The sequence below is a fragment of the Mobula hypostoma genome, chromosome 7, assembly GCF_963921235.1.
Source record: "Mobula hypostoma chromosome 7, sMobHyp1.1, whole genome shotgun sequence".
NCBI classification, from domain to species: Eukaryota; Metazoa; Chordata; class Chondrichthyes; order Myliobatiformes; family Myliobatidae; genus Mobula; species Mobula hypostoma.
The window spans coordinates 100,888,333-100,908,222 of NC_086103.1; positions in this window are offsets into that span (position 1 = coordinate 100,888,333).

The following is a 19,890-nucleotide window of genomic DNA, read 5'->3' on the forward strand; positions in this document are numbered from 1 at the left end:
CGAGGTAACGAGACCCTGGAAGCGGTGCGCTTCTCACGAGTGGGTGAGAAGTGCCAGACAACGACAAGGGTGGAAAGGTACGATCAGCGGGAACCCGGTGTGTGTCCGCCCTTGCCTGGGTGCCGGGTTCACTGCAGAGGATTGACCGCATCTGGAGGAGGGGTCACAGTCGGTGACCTCAGGTGACATCACCAAGGACCCGCCCAAATGCTGCTTGTGAGCCATCCCGCTGGTCTGTGAGTGAAGCTGTTCTGAATGATCAGTTGTTCCTATTCTATGTCTCTCTTCCCCACCTTGTCCATCGCCATGACAACGATTACTGCGAACTGAACTACAAACTGGACTGAACTTTGAGTCATTTTGAAATTGGTCATTTACCCCTAGACAACGATAGAGCTTGATTGATGCGGTTATCTTAATTCTGTGCACATGTGCGTTTATCATCGCTGAACTGTTGCATTTATTATCCTTTCGATTAATGTGTTGCTTGTTTCTTTAATAAAACTTTCTTAGTCCTAGTACTCCAGACTCCAACTGAGTGATCCATTTCTGCTGGTTTGGCAACCCAGTTACGGGGTACGTAACACTATTAAAAAAAATCCAAATGATACATATTTAACAAATTTACCTCAGCACCTAATGATTGAATTGCAGAGCAGACTTGATGGACCATATGGAGCTCATCTGGCCTAATTCTGCTCCTATGTCTTCTGGTCTTATATCCCCTGTCTAAAATATAACATGACTTCAGTGCTTATCACCAAAGTTAAGTAATGAGTTAATATTGGGTACTTAGCAAGCATCCTTTAATGTTTAATCATGTACATAAAAATCTTATATTTGTGTTGTTCTAAACCAACTATTCAATGAGATGTACATATTGGCAATTAAAAGGAGACCTCAGAAAAAAGAACGCATCTCCGTACAATGAGTTTTGCGTGCAATGACTTTTGTGTGCAATCTAAAGTTTCATTTATTCAAGGTTTATAAACTGATGCAACACATCAATATGTGTAAATTCCGGAAGCACCTCGGAATTCCTTTTCAACAAGCAGGAATTATTGCAGGGTTGGAGTGTATGATGGATTGAATTTTCGAAGTAAAAAAAATATTATAAGGAACTTCTTTTCCCTCCCACCCAATTGCAAGCTTCTCACTTGCATTGTTATCTGAATCATTAGACTGAGTCATCAGTGCAGATTTCAGTCGAGTAACCCTGTTGATTGCAACAGTGGTTCTCTTGAAATCATCTAATGTGGGACACAGAGTACCAGGTTTGCTTGCTTTAAATGTGTTACAATGCAGGGGTGAGGTCCTGAAAGATAGGAAGGCCTTGACTGATGCTATGACGAAGTCCATCCTTGAAACTGCTCCAACAATTGTGGGGTTTGGGTATTGTAGTCAGCTCTTCCAGTATTGCAGAATGTCAAATTGGTTGGTGCACTCAGAATAATCTCTTCTTGAATGTACTATACTACTGTTCCAATAGGTACAATAAACTCATCGAAAGCTGTGCATTTGATCTTCTCTGAAGTAGATGATGAAATTTATTTTAATATGATGATGAAATTTATTTTAAACAACATGGTCATTCTTCTGAAATAACAAGAGGCACTTAAAAGTATGGTGACACTGTGAGGTGCACTCAATTTGATTGGTGCAGTAAAGGACTGCTGCTTTGGAAAAGTCAATAGGAGGACAGGAGGCAAAGTACTACTGCCATTAGACATTGACTAGGGAATCACCAGCAAGATCCCTTCAGGATCGCAATTCAGTGTCTAAATTAATATCCAAATCATAGGGTATCTTATCCGAATGAGGGTAGAGGATCAGGTAAGAATGACCCACCATAGAGGTAGTGGGTGGAATGATAAGGCTGGTGTATAGAGCAAACTCTTGATAATCCAGTTATATCCCCCGATTTCACAAACAGAAAACAAAATATTACTCTTATTTTACCGACATCTCAGAGTAATCTAAGATATGACTCACTCCTTGTTTTAGGATATATTTAAAACATGGATAATTCAACAGTTAATTGCATAGACATGCCATATCCTGCTCTTTCTGAGAAAGATTCATTCATTATTAAAGGATGGATGCTGTTTCCAAGCATCTCATTGCTTGTTATATTATTAAAATATAATTAGATGTAGGCATTGAGAGTATTTTAAAATGTATCTTGCTTCACTCACAATTAAAATGTTCCCTTAAATGGACTCTACATGTTGGATTAACAATTATAATTTAATAACCAGACTTCTACAGCCATGCAGCTTTTGAGTTGGTGTAGTTTGCTTATCGAACTATCGTGCATGGATATTTACATTTATTTGCGCATCTCAAATAAAACAGTACACTTGATTCAAATTCAGATTGATTTTTGGCCAATGATTAATCCTCACCAAGAACTGAACTTTCCAACATTAATCATTAAACATCTTAGGTTTATGACAACCTCCTGGACTTGGATATCCACTGATTTTGCTTTATCGCTCTTAGATCAATTTCCCGCTCCTTTGCTTTTTTATAACAGTGGATTTGTTTTTAATTGTTGGTCTCAAAATAGTATTATTGCACAGGGATTCTAATTGTTGGACCATTCTGATTTCTTCCAAGGAAGGTGGTGACCTCTATAAGAGGGATGCATTGAATTTGAACCAGTATTGTCCGGACTACCCAAAGTGTAGTGTTGGATGGATGGAACAGAATTTGTGAACTGTGTGTGGGAATCTTTCTTGAGTCAATATAAAATGTTCCTCTCAGAAAGATGCAATTCTGGACCTTCCCTTAGGCATCTACTAACATGCTGCAGGGATTTGTGCTAGTACATTTATTTTACGTATATAGACACAACACAGTGACTTACTATATAATAAATCCCTTTTCAATTATAAATTAATAATCATATTTATTTCAATATTTGTATTAATAATTTGGATGCAAATGCACAGGCTTAATCTATAAGTCTGTGGATAATATGAAATTAGGAATGGAAAATTGAACATTCATACCATTGGACTACAGGCTAGCCAAGGGAAGTATAAGGGGGGTGCTGTTCTGCTATTTTGTATTTACCATCACTGTGGCAGTGGAGAAAGCAAAGGACAGACAGATCCATTTGGGAAGGGAAGGGGTGTTAAGGTGACATGTAACTGGAATCTCATGATGCTCTTTGGGGAAAGAACACAGTGATTTGTTGAACAGTCGTCTGGTCTACGCTTGCCTTGCTGATGCAAAGGATGACATCAGTACCACAAGAATCAAATGCAGTAGATTATGTTGAAGGCAGTCATGTGAATGTCTGCCTTAATGAGAAAAGCTATTTTGTTCCTGGATGCAGGTAATAAAAGAGGTGAAGAGACAGGGGAAAGTAACAAGGCACATGAAGGGTTACAGGGGAAAGAATAAATGATCATACAGTACGGGGATGGGAAGATGTGGCCATTGAAGGGATCCCATTGGAGTTGGCGGAAGTGGTGAAGGATGATATACTGGAGAAGGTGTCTAGTGGGTCAAGATGAGAACCAAGGAAACTCTATCTCTGTACTGTTTAGGAGAGGAAGGAGAATTTATGTAGGAACTGCATGTGAAAATTCCATCAAATATGATAGAGGAGAAGTCATGTTTCCTGAAGAAGGAGAGATTTTCTAATGCTCTGGAATGGAAACAAAGACACTGAAAGAAAGGGGTGGTGTTCTTTCCAAAGATAGAGTGGGAGAAGGTTCAGTCTGGGTAGCTGTGGAAGCTTGTTGATTTATAGCAGATAACAATGGATGGTTAGTTCCTGAGATGGAGACTGAAAGACAAAGAAAATGGAGAGAAGTTTCAGAAATAGAGTTCTTCCAGCACATGTGTTTTGCTTTATATTCCGGCATCCACAGTGTTTGATGTTTTGGTTTTCCTGAAGTCTGTGGACAACAGAAAAAGCAGAAGTAAACAGTAAGATATTTCAGCTGAAGGAGTTAAACCAAGGACAAATTAATGTTGTGTCATGAAGCTCGCTGCAGCTATCAGCGATCTGTCAGTGCTTCACTAATTAACTAATGGAGCTCCATAATAAATTAATCAATAGTCTGAATTAACCATGAAAATCAACGAATAACTTTGAGAATCTTAGAATTACTTAATTGGTACAAAACACCAACATCAATCAATGCTTTTAATTCCCACTGAACCTTTGCCAGATTCCAAATGTTCTTGCTATTTATTTTCACTTAGTAGTTGGCTTTATGTAACTGTGTCTAAATGATACGTAAGGAAGAGTATAAATAATTGACAGGTTACAAAAGTTTCAAAGCATCTTCTTTAAAAGTCATTGAATTAGATAAGGAATGACAGCATTATCTGAATAAAATGAAAAATATTTAATGCAAGGAGATTCTAAAAAGATATGAGGAATTGTTTAGCAAATATCAAAAAGCACAAAATGGTTGAATGTTAAATCACAACCGAAGTATTCTTCAAATGTGTCCATAGCAATAGTTTATCATAATACTGCAGCATTTTGATATATAAATGACTGTTATGTAACATTAGGATAGTGTTCCCAACCATTCTAAGTCCCTCAGAGATGAACAGTAGTTCAAAACAGTTGGAAGTCCATCTGTTTATGCAGGCTATCTAACAGTACCCAGCAGACGCAATATGAGAACATCAAGAGAACATGACTGAGTTCTCTGCCATGTGTGATGATGGAACAAATATTGAAAAAACTGGCATTCTATTATTGTATAACAATGCAATTAAAAATTTCATTAACTCGTTAACACACACACAATGCTGGAGGAACTCAGCAGGCCAGGTAGCATCTGTGGAAGGCACCTTTTCATAGATGCTACCTGGCCTGCTGAATTCCTCCAGCTTTTTTTGTGTGTGGTTTGAATTTTCAGCATCTGCAGATTTTCTCTTGCTTGTGATCAACTCATTAAATTGTTTAATAACTCAACAGCTCAGTTTCCCAGTATATCAAGAGCGTTGGTGACCTACATAACATTAGTTAAGACATGGTTTTGCATATAAATATCATCACACTGTAAAAGGGGCCAAATTGGTAACAATCAAAAACACTGTCACCTTAAACACTGGAGCAGTTTTATGCTTGTCTTGTTTTGAATTAGTGCATTTGAATGTTCCAATGGACAGACTTCAAACACTTCTGTTTGATGTGAAGAGATTAAGTGCATTGTTATTTCTGCGGTTGAGATAAGAGAGCCAAGCCTTGAACTTCTTTCAAGCACATTCAAGTTGGTGCTGGGTATGAGCCAAGGAGGTTCTTCTGCTACAAAATTTGATGTGCATAGGTTCCAAGGTATAAATTGAGCCTTGTGGCATTAACATATTTATAAGCCTTTCCTTTGTACACTCTGGAGAGGAGGAGTCTTCAGGGATGTATTTATCAGTTCCTGCTGTATGAACTTCAACCAAATAATGCTTTATCATCATGATAGTTGCTTGATTTGCCAAGTTGCTCCAACAGTTTGTGTTTTTTTTTGCTCCAGATTGCAGCATCTGCAGTCTCATCCACCTCCAGATTGTTTAATTTAATAGATCAAGGTCTGAATATTCTATTTAGCTAATCCATCCTGGATAACATATGTTCTGGACCAGCTTATTTTGAGGGACTTTTGCATAGAACTATCAACAATTCAAGTAGAAAATGTCAGTTCTTTGCTCAGCGGAGTGCTTTTCATGAACTGCAACCCAATTATTGGTGAATGAGAAGAGTTTAATAGTGCTATCAATGGCATTCTCTGTCATTGCTTTTTGATTCAGAATAGGCTTTAATCATACACATTGGATTTGTCCTAGTTTTGTGAACAGATATATTTTCGGCAATTTTTGGCAAGGTTGTGGATTTTGAAGTGTTATAGTTGTAATTATATCCAAACAATTTGGCTAGAAGGTCAGCTGGTTTTGGAGTGCAGATTTACTCTACTACAGTTAGATGTCATCTAGTCTCATACTGTTTGCTGTTTCCAGTACTTCTGCCCATTTTTGGAGATGATATAGTGTGTATCAAATTGACTGAAGTTTGTCATCTGTGTGGAGGTTTCAAGAGGAAGTTGGATCATCCACTCAACACTTCCAGCTGAACAGGGCTGAGGATGCTTTGGCTTTGCACTTTGTACTTATTTGCACGACATTGCGATGTTCAGTGTGGGGCACTGAAGTCATCTTCTTCTGTTAGCTATTTAATTATGTATGCTATTCATGACTAGATGTGGTAGGATTGTGACTCAATGAGATGGTAGTTTCAGTTGCATGAAGTGTTGATGCAGTGGAGAATAACTATGCCTTTCAAGAAGGAAAGGAGTAATGAAAGTAGAAACCAAGGAATATATTGTGAATCAGATGTATATTAAAAAAAATGTTAATTTCTTTGTGATTTTTTTAGACTATACAGTTGTTGCATTTCTTGAATTGCAAATCATGGCACACCAGGTGGTTTAAGCTACCCAGCAGTTCAATTGTTTTGGACTTCATCACTTAAGTTTCAAAGTTCAAAATAAATTTATTATCAAAGTGCATATATGTCACCATTACAATCACGAGATTCATTTTCTTGCTGGCATACTGAATAAATCCATAGAATAATAACCATAACAGAGTCAATGAAAGACCACACCAACCTGGGTATTCAGAGTTCAAGAGAAAATAAACTGTGTAAATACAAAAAGAAAGAAATAAAGTAATAAATAAATAAACAATAAAAATTGAGAACATGAGATGAAGAGTCCTTGAAAGTGAATCCATAGTTTATGGGGACATTTCAGTGATGGGTCAAGTGAAACTGAGTGAAGTTATCCCCTTTGGTTCAAAAGCCTGGTGGTTGAGGTATAATAACTGTTCCTGAACTTGGTTGTGTGAACCCTGAGGCTCCTATACCTTCTTCCTGATGGCGTCAGTGAGAAGTGAGCATGCCCTGGGTGATGGGGGTCGCTGATGATGAATGTTGCTTTTCTGCGACAGCGTTTCATGTAGATGTGTTCAACGGTGGTGAGGGCTTTACTTGTGATAGACTGGCCCATATCCACTACTCTGTGTAGGATTTTCCATTCAAGGTCATTGGTACTTCCAGATCAGGCTGTGATGCAGCCATTCAATATACTCTGCACTATAAATCTATAGAAGTTGTCAAAGTTTTAGATGTCATGCTGAATCTTTGCAATCTCCTAAGGAAATAGAAGCGCTGCCATGCTTTCTTCATAATTGTACTTATGTGCTGGGCCTAGTTCAAGTCCACTGAAATAGTAATGTTGAAGAATTTAAAGTTGCTGACCTTCTCCACCTTTGATCTTCTGATGAAGACTGGCTCATGGACCCCTGGCTTCCTTCTCCTGAAATCAATAATCAGCTCCTTGGTCTAGCTAGCTTTTAGTAAGAGGTTGGTGTTATCGCACCACTCAGCCTCCCTCCTATATGCAGATCCATTACCACCTTTGATTCAGTCTACGATAGTGGTGTCATCTGCACTGGAGCTGCGCTTAGTCACACATTTATAAGTATAAAGTGAGTAGAGCAGGGGGCTAAGCACACAGCCGTGTGGTTCACCTGTGCTGATGGAAATTGTGGGGGAGGTGTTGTTGCAAATCCAGATTGTCTAGGGTCTGCAAGTGAGAAAATCCAGGATCCTGTCGAAGGGTTTTGGCCCGAAACATCAACTGTACTTTTTTTCCATAGATGCTGCCTGGCCTGCTGAGTTCTTCCAACATTTTGTGTGTGTTGCTCAGATTTCCAGCATCTGCAGATTTTCTCTTGCTTCCAATTGCATGAGGAGGTATTGGGGCCAAGGTCCTGGAGTTTACTGATAAGTTTTAAGGGGACGATAGTATTGAGTGCTGAGCTGTAGTCAATAAAGACCATTCTGATGTATGTACTTTTGCTGTCCAGATGTTCCAGGATTGAGTGAAGAGCCAATGAGATGGCATCTGCTGTGGACCTGTTGCTCCGGCCGGCAAATTGGAGCAGATCCAAGTCACTTCTCTGGTAGGAGTTGATACATTGCATCACCAACCTCTCAAACATTTCATCACACTGGATGACAGTCATTGACGCAGGTCACCACGTTCTGCTGAGGCTTCAGTATAATTGAAGAGGGTGAGTACCTCAGACTGCCAAAGGAAGAGGTTAAAGATCTCAGTGAACACTCCAGCTAGTTGACTAGCACAGGTCTTTAGCACTTGACCAGGTACCCTGTCGGGGCTGGATGCTTTTCGTAGGTTCACCCTCCTGAAGCCTTCTCACATGTCAAACTCAGGGACTGAAATCACAAAATGATCGGCAGCTGTGGGAGTTTGTGATATTTCCTCCATGTTCTGATGGTCAAAGTGAGCATAGAAAGCATTGAGCTCATCTGGAAACGAAGTCCTGCTGTCGCCTAGGTCACTTGACTTAACTTCATAAAAGGTGATAGTTTACAAGCCCTCCCACAACTGTTGAGCATCCTTTGTTAATTCAGGTTTAGTCCAGAACTGCCATTTCACCCATGAGATGGCTTTCCGGAGATGGTACCTGGAATCCATATAACTTTCTTGGACACCAGATTTGAATGCGTCTGATCTGGCACACAGCAGACTGCAGATCTCATGGTTCATCCATGGCTTCTGGTTGGTAAAGACTCTGAATGATTTTGTGGGGACACACTTGTCAGTAACTGTTTTAATAAAATCAGTGGCAACCATGGTGTATTCATTCAGATCCACAGATGAGTCCTTGAATATGATCAAGTCTACTGACTTGAAGAGATCTTGTAGCCACTCTTTGCCTCCTGTGACCACCTCCTTGTTGTCCTAATCTCTGGAGCTTTGCTCTTTAGCCTCTGCCTGTACGCAGGTAGGAGAGAGACAACTAAGTGATCAGATTTACCAAAATGTGGTCTGGGCATGAAATGTTGGACATTCCTTATTGTTATCTTAATATAACAGTGGTCTAGCGAGTTGGGACCTCTGGTGCGACAGGTTATATGCTGATGGTAATTGGGCAGGGTTTTCAAGCCTAGTTGAAGTTCCACACTATGATTTGAAATGCTTCAAGATGGACTGTTTCTTGTTTGGAGGCAGCATCATGCAGTATCTCAAGTGTTTGATTATAGGCGGCTGCTGGTGGTATGTAGACTGTGGTCAGGATTATGGAGGAGAACTCCCTAGGTAATTAGAAAAGATTGCATTTGACTGGTAGGTGTTCAAGTTCAGGGGAACATGAGTTTGACAAAACCACCACATCAGAGTTGATCATGAAACACACATCTCCACCTTCTGCTTTTTCAGCAATTCGGTCCATACAGAAAATTGAGAAGCCTTCCAGTATGATTGCGTATCTGGCTGTGCCTGGAAAAACCCACATCGAGCTCAGATATACAACATAACAGTCCCTCATTTCTCTCCAATACAGCAATCTTGCTCTCATATTCTCAATTTCATTCTCCAGTGACTGCACAGCAAGCTGCTGGGTAGAGGAGCCTCAATCACTCTGGCTTCAGCCTGCTTTGGAGTCTACCCCTCCTGCCTCACCTCCAGCCGATGGCAATGAACATTTGTCCACTTAAATGTGCTGTGCATGCTTGGTCCACCAAGCCCTTCAGGAGATCATGAAATCTGTAAATCATTAAGTTGATTTAACAGTACATTGCTTAAAGAGGAATTACATGCTGTAGATTGCAATGAGAGTAATTTGAAAGAGGTATATTTCAAAATATTGTCCGCAGTTTGCAGAACATTGTTTAATGGTACAGCTCCTATCAACCAGCACATTCTGCAAATGGGTCATCTGTCAATTTAATTTTAGAATGTGAAGCTGAAATCATCTTTATACTATTTTATGACAGATTGATTTATTTCAAGTGATATTTCTTGTGACAACTTGTTGTGTTTTGTACTGTGATCATGGTCATGTTGTTTTCAGTTGTGACTAGCCACTGATTACTGTAGTTAGACAAACACAGTGCCTTCTACATTATTGTAATCATGAATGTCAAGGTCATGGAGAAGGTGTAGAGACTATTTACTCAAATGGCATCAGGAATGAGAGAGTTGAACTAAGTGAAATGCTGGGGTTTATATCGTTACAAAGAGAATATAGAATACCTAGCAAAGGCATTCAAATCATGAATGGTTTTGCCAGTCAGTTCAGAAAAAAATGGGATTAGTCAACAACTACAAAACACAATGTTTTAAAAATCAGAAGGTTGTTTTCTCTCTTGCCTGATTCTGATGAAGGTTGTTTACTTTTGAATGTTTTCAATATTTACTGTTTTTATTTCAGATTTTGAACACCTGTGGTTTTTAAAATTTTGGTTTCCTGCATAAATGTGAGTGACTTGAGATGTATTTATGCAGTAAGTTATTCAGATTTGAAATAAGATACCTGACAGGGAGGTGGAAGCAGTTTCAACAAAAACTTTCAAAAGGAAACTCAATATATATTGAAAGGAAAGAAGTTGGGAAAGATGGGGCTTGAAGAATGCTCTTTTAAAAAAATTGCCACAGGCATGAGGAAATGGAAAGAGTGACCTCAGTCATTGTTCATTTCTGTTCGCCAGCTATTAAAACTCAGGGTAGCATCATAGTTTAGCCAAATCCTCCCATAGTTCATATCTAGAAAAAAATCCTAAGATGTTTCTAAAACCCCACAATTAGCTTAGATTAGTAACTCAGCTCTAATCTAGTCAGCTCTAAGCATCCTAATGCAATATTTCAGGATCCATTCCAAATCATGGAACTGTTAAAACACTACTAATTGGGGTGAAGTGAAGTGAGGTGCATAAACTCCACATTTCACTCTTATGGTGTTAATTTAAGTTGCAAAAAAAACAAACCTGTTGATTTATAGAATACAATATGCACCAAACCTTATACAGCGTATAATCCCTATCAGTGACCTTCCTATGACTCTTAACTAACAGAGACAAGCTGTTCACTGATTGAAGTGTTTACTACGCACAAATAACATGAAATAGAAGCTGTAAACTCACAATTAGCAGAAGAAGGAGATCTGCTGAATATAGCACACTTAAAAATAAAAGGCCAAGTCAATCCTTTGTATGAGTATGAGTTATTTCCATCAGGCAAAACACTGTTATTAAGGTGTATGCTATAACAGATATTGACGGTTCTGGGCATTTTTCAAGAGGTATGCAGGATTGCAGAAATAAATTTACATTGTGTGATATTTCATGTCATCAGCAGAAGTTTTCCTGTTTTCAGACCCATCACTCCAGGATTATCATTCCCATTCAGTGTAATAAACCAGAAAATCATGGGCTGAAAAATACAAAGTCCAAGCAACTATCTTTACAGTCTGGCCTTCAATGACCAGCAAAATTGGGATGAATTGTCACTTGAGCTGTTTTTTTTTCTGAGCATTCACTGCGGGAGGGAGCCAAATGAGTTTCCATCTGAATTCCTTTTATTCTCTTCACAGAAGCTGCCAGGCCTCATGAACACTCCCAGTATTTTCTGTTTTTTAGTCTACATGCTGATTCAGGTATCATCAACATCCCTCTTCATCTGCATCATAAACTAGATTATCAATATCAGAGGTATTTACCTTTGTTCTGCTTTGTACCCACTCCAAGGTGCATGATCTGCTAAGCACTATCTGCATTTCAATTACCTTTTCAGCATCTGCAATATCTTTGCTATTGTTGTACATGGAAATTATTAATTTACTATTGAGACCAAGAAGGTAGAGCTAGCTGAGCAACTTCTACCAACCTTTAATTAACATCCAGTTAGATCAATGCACTAAACATACTCCTATAGTAAACCACAGAGCAAACTCCCTATCATTGAAACTCAGTTGTGTCAAATAAGTATAGCCTTCAGAGTTATTCTAAACCACTTTAAAGTGATTACAATGCCTGCAATAAAAAAGAAATTTTAACGATAAAAAAGAGTTAAATACACCTTCTAATACCAAGCCAAATTCAAAATTACTTCATGAGCCATCCTGTGCATGATGTCAACTAAGTTCACATTTATTAATCAGAATTATTCAGATAAATTTAGGAAGTAAGGGTCTGTTGTTTCTGTCAATCAAAACACATTCAAGCAATTTTGCCACAATAGCAGTGCTGTTGATGTGTATGAATTGAGTGTGAATGTAAAGAATGTAAAAACGTTGAAGGATTTATTCTTGTAAATATCTTTTTATTATGAATACTGTTTAATTTGTTTAAATAAATATTCCAACAATTTTCCCTGTTGACTTTGATCAAATGAGGGAAACCTAACTTTCCACTAGATCTATAAAGTAACCAGTACTGAAAAAATTATTCTGCATTTGGAAGGATATGCTTTGACCAGGCTTGCTCAAAAAGTCAGGGCTCATTGAATCAGGTGAACAACTATCAAGCCCAATTCACACATATCCAAACATAACACTCTGTCCCAACTGATAACAAGGTAATCATTTAGAATCCATATCCCCTTGAAAATTTAAAATGATTTCTTTCTTCTGCCAGGTTGTCTGCAATCTCATAGCTGTGGTGAGTTATAGTGGGAACCTGAGATAAATGTCTCCTCATCCAGCTTTCACTACTTGTTAGGTCTGCTGACCATATATAAAAATAGTTAGCCCCAATCGATCCACCTCTAGCAGGAGGTCAAGAGGTGAATCAGAACAACTAGGTGACAGATTTCCAGTGAAATTTGAAGGTCAGCTGTGAATTATTGGCCTGAAATGCCATTCCTTAGGTTCTTGTTCATTTGGTGCAGAGCACTGAGCCACATGTATGCAGTTTCTCATAACTTAAACGTACGATGTGCACAATCTAATTGCATCTGACAGAAATTGTGAGGAACCGTCTGAATTTTTGATATAGCCCTGGTAGATTTTGAAGATGAATGTTGCATACAACTCCACCTGCACTCTGGAATCATTCAGACAATCCCAGACCTGTGTTTGGTCCCACTTCTCACCTTTGATCCTGAATTGTGTTCCTTTCCATTTTCTAAACTATGGCAACCAGCCCATTCCAGTTATTGCCCCAATTTTATTTTCATCTTCTATTTATCCATCTTGTACATGAAGCCCACCTTTTGCTCTCTTGATCTGTTCACACTTCTTGCTTCTGATCTCCTAATTTGAAGAAAAAGTTTACTAGTCACCTTTGCTGGTACTGTTCCAAGCAAGGACATAGCTTCTCTGCTGTCTTAAGTTCACCCACAACCTGAAGCGATAGAGTTCGGTAGGGTTGATGAGACCGGTAATTGTGACAGCTTTGGAAATGGGCAAACCTCCATCCATGCTGCATGCACATGAGCCGATTATTCCAACTGCAAACTAAATTCCTGATTTTCCATCTGCCTCAAAAATCAGGGAAAACTTATTTTTAATTTTTTTTTATTTAGAAATCCAGCATGGAATAGCGCCTTCTAGGCCAACGAGCCTCACCTCCCACAACTGACATATTTAACCCTAGTCTAATCACAGGACAATTTACAATGATCAATTAACCTATGAACGAGTATGTCTTTAAAATGTGGGAGGAAACCAGAGCACCAGGAGGAAGTCCACACATTCAATGGAAAAACATACAAACTCCTTACAGATGGGCACAGAATTGAGCTCTGAACTCCGATGCCTCGAACTGGAATAGCGTCACCCTGACCGCTGCACATCTACCTTTTACAGACTCTTCCTTTCTGAGCTCCTTCATTGACTGAATGATGGTGAAGACACCAGGTCTCCACAGGTGACCTGGGTTTAAGTTTGTAACTGGACATTGAAGGCACTATTGTATACTTAGAGCCCATTGCCTTCTATGATCGCATTGCCTCCTGTAAAGAGGAGATTAATATTGGGACCTATGACAATCAGTCAAGGTAAGTAGCATGTGAGCATCTTTTCCAACTTGTTTCATGGATTTTTATTTCCATTTTGTAGGTAGTAGAAGTAAGTGGAGAGATTGAAGCATAAAAGGTCGTAAATTGTGACTGAGTCTCTCTGAGTTTCACTGATTGTTCATAACCAATGATTTACTGAAGATATTTGCTCTCATCCTTGTGTTTCCAAGATCACAAGTAGTCAACTTCCTTCAGCTTTAACTCTTTGCAATACAGTTTGTCGCTCAGACAAATGGTAACTTTCTGGGCACTATGCTGTCTCCGTACCACAGTTGACACTTTAGATATGTCAACGTGGATCAGGCAGGCAGAGCCAACATGGTTAACTTGGATCTAAAAAAAAAGAGACACAAAATGCTGGAGGAACTCAGCAGGCCAGGCAGCATCTATGGAAAAGGGTAAACAGTCCATGTTTCAGGCTGAGACCCTTCAGCAGGAGTGAAGTGAAAAAGGAGTCAGAGTTAGAAGGTGGGGGGAGGGGAGGAAGAAACACAAGGTGATAGGTGAAACCAGGAGGGGGAGGGGTGAAGTGACTAGCTGGGAAGGAGATACAAGGCTGGAGAAGTGCGAATCTGATAGGAGAGGACAGAAGGCCATGGAAGAAAGAAAAGGGGAAGCAGCACCAGAGGGAGATGATGGTCAGGCAAGGACATAAGGTGAGAGAGGAAAAAGGGAATAGGGAATGGTGAAAGGGGGGGGCGGGGGGGTCATTACCAGAAATTTGAGAAATCGATGTTCATGCCACAGGTTGGAGGCTACCCAGATGGAATATAATGTCTTGCTCCTCCAACCTGAGTGTGGGCTCATTGTGACAGCGGAAGAGGCCAAGGACTGACATGCCAGAATAGGAATGGGAAGTGAAATTAAAATAGCTGGCCACTGGGAGACTCCACCTTTTCAGGCAGATGGAGCGTTGGTACTCGGCAAAGCCTTCTCTCAATCTACGTTGGGTCTCACTGATATATAGGATGCCATACCAGGAGAACTGCATACAGTATATAACCCCAATAGACTCACAGGTGAAGTGCTGCCACACCTGGAAGGACTGTTTGGGGCCCTGAATGGTAGTGAGGGATGTGTTGTAGGGGCAGGTGTAGCACTAGTTCCGCTTGCAAGGATAAGTGTCAGGAAGTAGAAGAGTGGGAGGAACAAATGGACAAGGCATTCGCGTAGGGAGTGAATGCGGGGGGTGTGGGGGGAGGGAAATATATGCTTGGTGGTTGGATCTCATTGGAAATGGCAGAAGTTATGGAGAATTACATGCTGAACACAGCGGTTGAGGGGGAGGTAGGTGAGGACAAGACGAACCCTATCCCTGGTAGGGTGGCAGGAGGATGGGGTGAGAGCAGACATGCGCGAAATGGAAGAGATGCAGTTGAGGACAGCATTGATGGTGGACGAATGGACACCCCTTTCTTTGAAGAAGGAGGACATCTCCTTAGTTCTGGAATGAAAAGCCTGATCCTGACAGCAGAGATGGAGGAGTTGAGAGAAGGGGTAGACACTTTTACAAGTAACAGGGTGGGAACAGGTATCTGTGAGAGTTCTAGGGTTTATAATAGACATCAGTAGGTAAGCTGTCTCCATTGATAGAGGTAGCAAGATCAAGAAAGGGAAGGGATGTGTCAGAAATGGATCAGGTAAATTTGAGGGCAGGGTGGAAGTTGGAGACAAAGTTAATGAAGCCGACAAGCTCCACTTGGGTGCAAGAAGCAGAACCAATAGAGTCGTTGACATAGCATAGGAAATGTTGGGGAGCGATATCAGTGTGGGGTTGGAACACAAACTGTTCCACGTAAAGACACGCATAGCTGGAACCCATGGGAGTACCCAAGGCTATACCTTTCATTTGAAGGAAGTAGGAGGAGCCAATGGAGAAGAGTGAGGACAAGTTCCACTAGATGGAGGAGAGTGGTGGTGAAGGGGAACTGGTTGAGTCTGCTATTCAGAAAGAAATTGAGAGATTTGAGGCCTTCCTGGTTGCGGGGGTGGGGGGTGGGATGGAGGTGTGTAGGGATTGGACATCCACAGTGAAAATAAGATGATGGGGCCAGGGAACCCAAAATCCTTGAAAAGATCAGGAGTGTGTGAGGTGTCACGGATGGAGGTTGGGAGGGGCTGAACCGGGGGGGATAAAACAGAGTGGAGGTATGCAGATATGAGTTCAGTAGGGCAGGATCAAGCTGAAACAATGGGTATATCTGGTCAAGCAGGTTTCTGGATCTTGGGTAGGAGGTAGAAATGTTAGGAGCAGGGTGAAGGAACTTTGAGGTTGGCGGCAGTGGATGGGAGATCCCCAGAATTAATAAGGTTGGTGCTGAAGTGGTAGACAATGGCCTGGTGTTTCTCAGTGGTGTCCTGTTCAAAGGGTGAGCAAGACGAGGTGTTTGAGAGTTGTCGCTTGGCCTCAGCAAGGTAGGGATCAGTCCGTCGGGCTAACACAGTAGTCCTATATCTGTAGGTTTGATGATGGAGTTAGGATTACTGTGGGGAGATTGGAAAGCAGTGCATTTGGAAGGGATCAGGTTGGATTGGAGAGATGTGCAGTGAAGTCAAGACTGTTGATGTCCTGTCAGCAGATGGCCTGAAAAGAACATCGATTTCTTGAAATTCCAGTAATGCCCCCACCCCTTCACTATTCCCCATTCCCATTTCCCTTTCTCATCTTACCTCCTTACCTGTCCATCCTTGTGTTTCTTCCTCTCCTCCCCTCCACCTCTCCACCTGCTTACACTGACTCCTCAGCTTTTTTGCTCAAGTCCTGATGAAGGAACTCAGCCCCAAAATATCGACTGTTTGCTCTCTTCCATAGATGCTGCCAAGCCTGCTGAGTTTCTCCAGCATTTTACGTGAGTTGTTTGGCCTTCTAGCATCTGCAGATTTTCTCTTGCTTATCAAGAAAAGACCTTCATTTAAATACTATCTTCCAGTATCTTGGTATTTCAGGTAATGAGGTATGTTTCCGGGACTATTACTCTTATTTTGTGGCAGACAGGGCGGTCAATTTGAGCACAGGGATATTAACTTAGAATTCTGTGATACCCACTGTAAGTGAACATCAATTTTAATGATGTTGGTTGAGGGAATAAATCCATGGAGAACATTTTATTACTGAAAATAGTGTCATAGAAGTGTATAGTTCTCATCATATCTTGACAGTAATTATAGAATTGCACCAGAGAGGAGACAGGGGATACTTAGAGGACGCTGCAAAGGGCAAACGGAACTGGGAGGAAAGCTCTGATAGGCTGTAATAGGTTTCCTTAGAATCACGGAGGCTTAGACTTCATTGAGATGTATGTAACTAAGGAGCAGAGAAGAATAAGAACTTATTTCCCTTGGCAGAGGCATTGAAAAACAGGATGGTGCAGGTGGAAGGATTAGACAGGAGAAAATGAAAGATGTTATTGTAAAGAGGGAAGCTGAAGTCAGGAACTCACTGCCTGAAGGGAAAATGTGGTGTATTCATCTCATTTAGGAATTACTTATAGATTCCTGACCAACGGGGCTCAGGTTTGGTACTGGAGGGTGGCATTGCCCCGGCGTATATCTTTTTGACTTACTGTTTGGAGTAATTGTTGCTGTAAATTTTCTATGATTCTGTGAGTTCAATTATGCCGTTTTACAAGTGCACTGCTCATGAAGTTCAGCACAGTAGTTCAGCCTGGATTATGAGTTTGAAGCACAGGGTTGGGGTTTATACCACAAGATCTAACACAGCAGCCAAGGTGACGCCATTGGATGCAAGGTTGACAAGGTAGCAAATCTAATAACAATAAATGCCATCAGGTGGACCTGTAACTACCAAGTATCTGCAATATACGTTGTAAAATCTTTAATCAATTAACATTTAAATTGTCGTTAATAGCTTAGAAAAATGCTAAAGATCTTCACTCATTACATACTTAATCTCTTCCTCTCATCTGTCATAAATATAAGCAGACAGACAATCTGGTGCTCTGGAGAAATAAAAAGTTATAACTTTAATGGTGATTTTGGCTTTAATCCAAACAGTTAACAAATTTTAAAAATGACTTTAGATTTACCAGGTTCCTGCAATGCCTTAGAGATGTATGCACCTTTTGGCACTCAGCATGAAAATTACCCTTTACACACAGTAAATTATTTTCAACAGCTACAAAGACACACAGTTGTATTAAAAGAGAATGTAGTAGTTTTAAGAAGGAAGTTGTGCTTTGTGGATAGTTCATAAGGCAGGTCGCGAATCAGGGAGCAAGTGTGAGCCTCAGTTCAATGTACGCTTGAGCCTAAATGAATCCATCACAGAGTCAAGCTAGTGCCAATAACCCAACTGATTGGATAGTGCACCATTAAGGAATACTCATCATCTCTATGTGCCAGCTCGTATGACGTAGGTGATCATGGTCTATGACCATGATTGTTCTTGGCAAATTTTCTACAGAAGTGGTTTGTCATTGCCTTCTTCTGAGCAGTGTCTTTACAAGACAGGTAAACCTAGCCATTATCAATACTCTTCAGAGATTTTCTGAGTGGTCACATAACCAGGACTTGTGATACGCACCAACTGCACATACGACCTGCTCCCATGGCTTCACATAACCCTGAATGGGGGGACGGGAGGTGGGGCAGCTAGGCAGGTGCCACATGCTGCCCAAGAGTGTCCTGCAGGCCAGTGGAGGGAAGGAGTGTCTTACATTTCTTTTAGCAAAGACGAATTTCCACCCCTCCATGAGGAATACTGTATAGCTAAATTTGTGACCTTCAGGACAGGATGTAAAAATGAAACTTTATCTGCTACCTTATGTTGGCATAAAAGACTCTGAAATTAGCTCTAAATGTGAATTAAATATCCAATATACCTACATCTGTGCATCTTACAACACTTCTGAAAATATGTTCCATTAAGTTCAGTCGAATTGAATTTCTGTTGCCAATTTTATGTCACACATTGCTACCTCATTATGACAGAGATTCAGGAAGGAAGATTCTACTGTTGTGTTGGTCACATATATAATCACTACATAAACCAATAAGTTGTAAGTTCTGAGTCAGGGTCTCGACCTGAAATGTTAAAAATCCATTGGCTCCATAAATGGTTCCTAACCCACTGTGTTAGTCCTGCAGTTTGGTTGCTTTTTCGTGCTGTTTCTTGTGTGACCAAACAATAAACACCTAGAAGTCCAGAAAAACTACAAGAAATGTGACCTTAATAAATCAAAACATTGCCTGATACATTCTGTACATTTCAAACATGAAATATTGGAAAGTCTTAGCAAATCAGGAAGTGAAAAGAAGTGTTTGGAATTGTGTCCCTTTCTTAGAGGTAAGAAAGAAAGATGCAAGTAAGTTTTCAGTAGCATGAAAAATATGAGTAGGATGTGGGAAACAATGTTAATGTCTTTGATAGGATGTGCCAGTATGGCTTAATGGGAACAGTTAACAGCACATTAAGTCACTGAGACTGTGTTAATAATAAGATGGTGGGACCTGCCCAGCAGGCTAGACTTAAATGTATACAATAAGGAAATAAAACAGGAAATGAAAGATACTGTAAAAGCTCAGCAGGTAAGGCAGCATGGGTGAGAAAATGGTCAAATGATGTGGGACCCATTATCAGAGAGAATTAAGTTATTTGGGTAGCAAGAAAATATTTGTGAGGCCAAGGGAATTTCTCTGACAGCTTGAGCACGTGGTAGATGGGAAAATGCAGTGCTGTTGTGCAATTTGTAACAGTTATGATTATGTTATGTTCGGAAGACTGGACTACACACTGAGAGGAAAATTAAATAAAATGGATAACAGGTAGAAGCAGTTCTTATAATATCTGGAAAATATATATAGAGGATATCAAAATGTAGAGGTGATATTGATACTGATAATGAGAATCATTAGGGGTGTATGTGGAATCAGGAGGGAGACTGGAGTGAAAGTAGGTGATAGGGGACTGGGAAGAGGACAATAGTACAAGGACCAAAGATGAATCAGAAAGGGGAGGGGACACCAGGAATTGGAAAATACATTGTTTATATGATTGGATTATAGAGCACCAGCCTTAGACAGA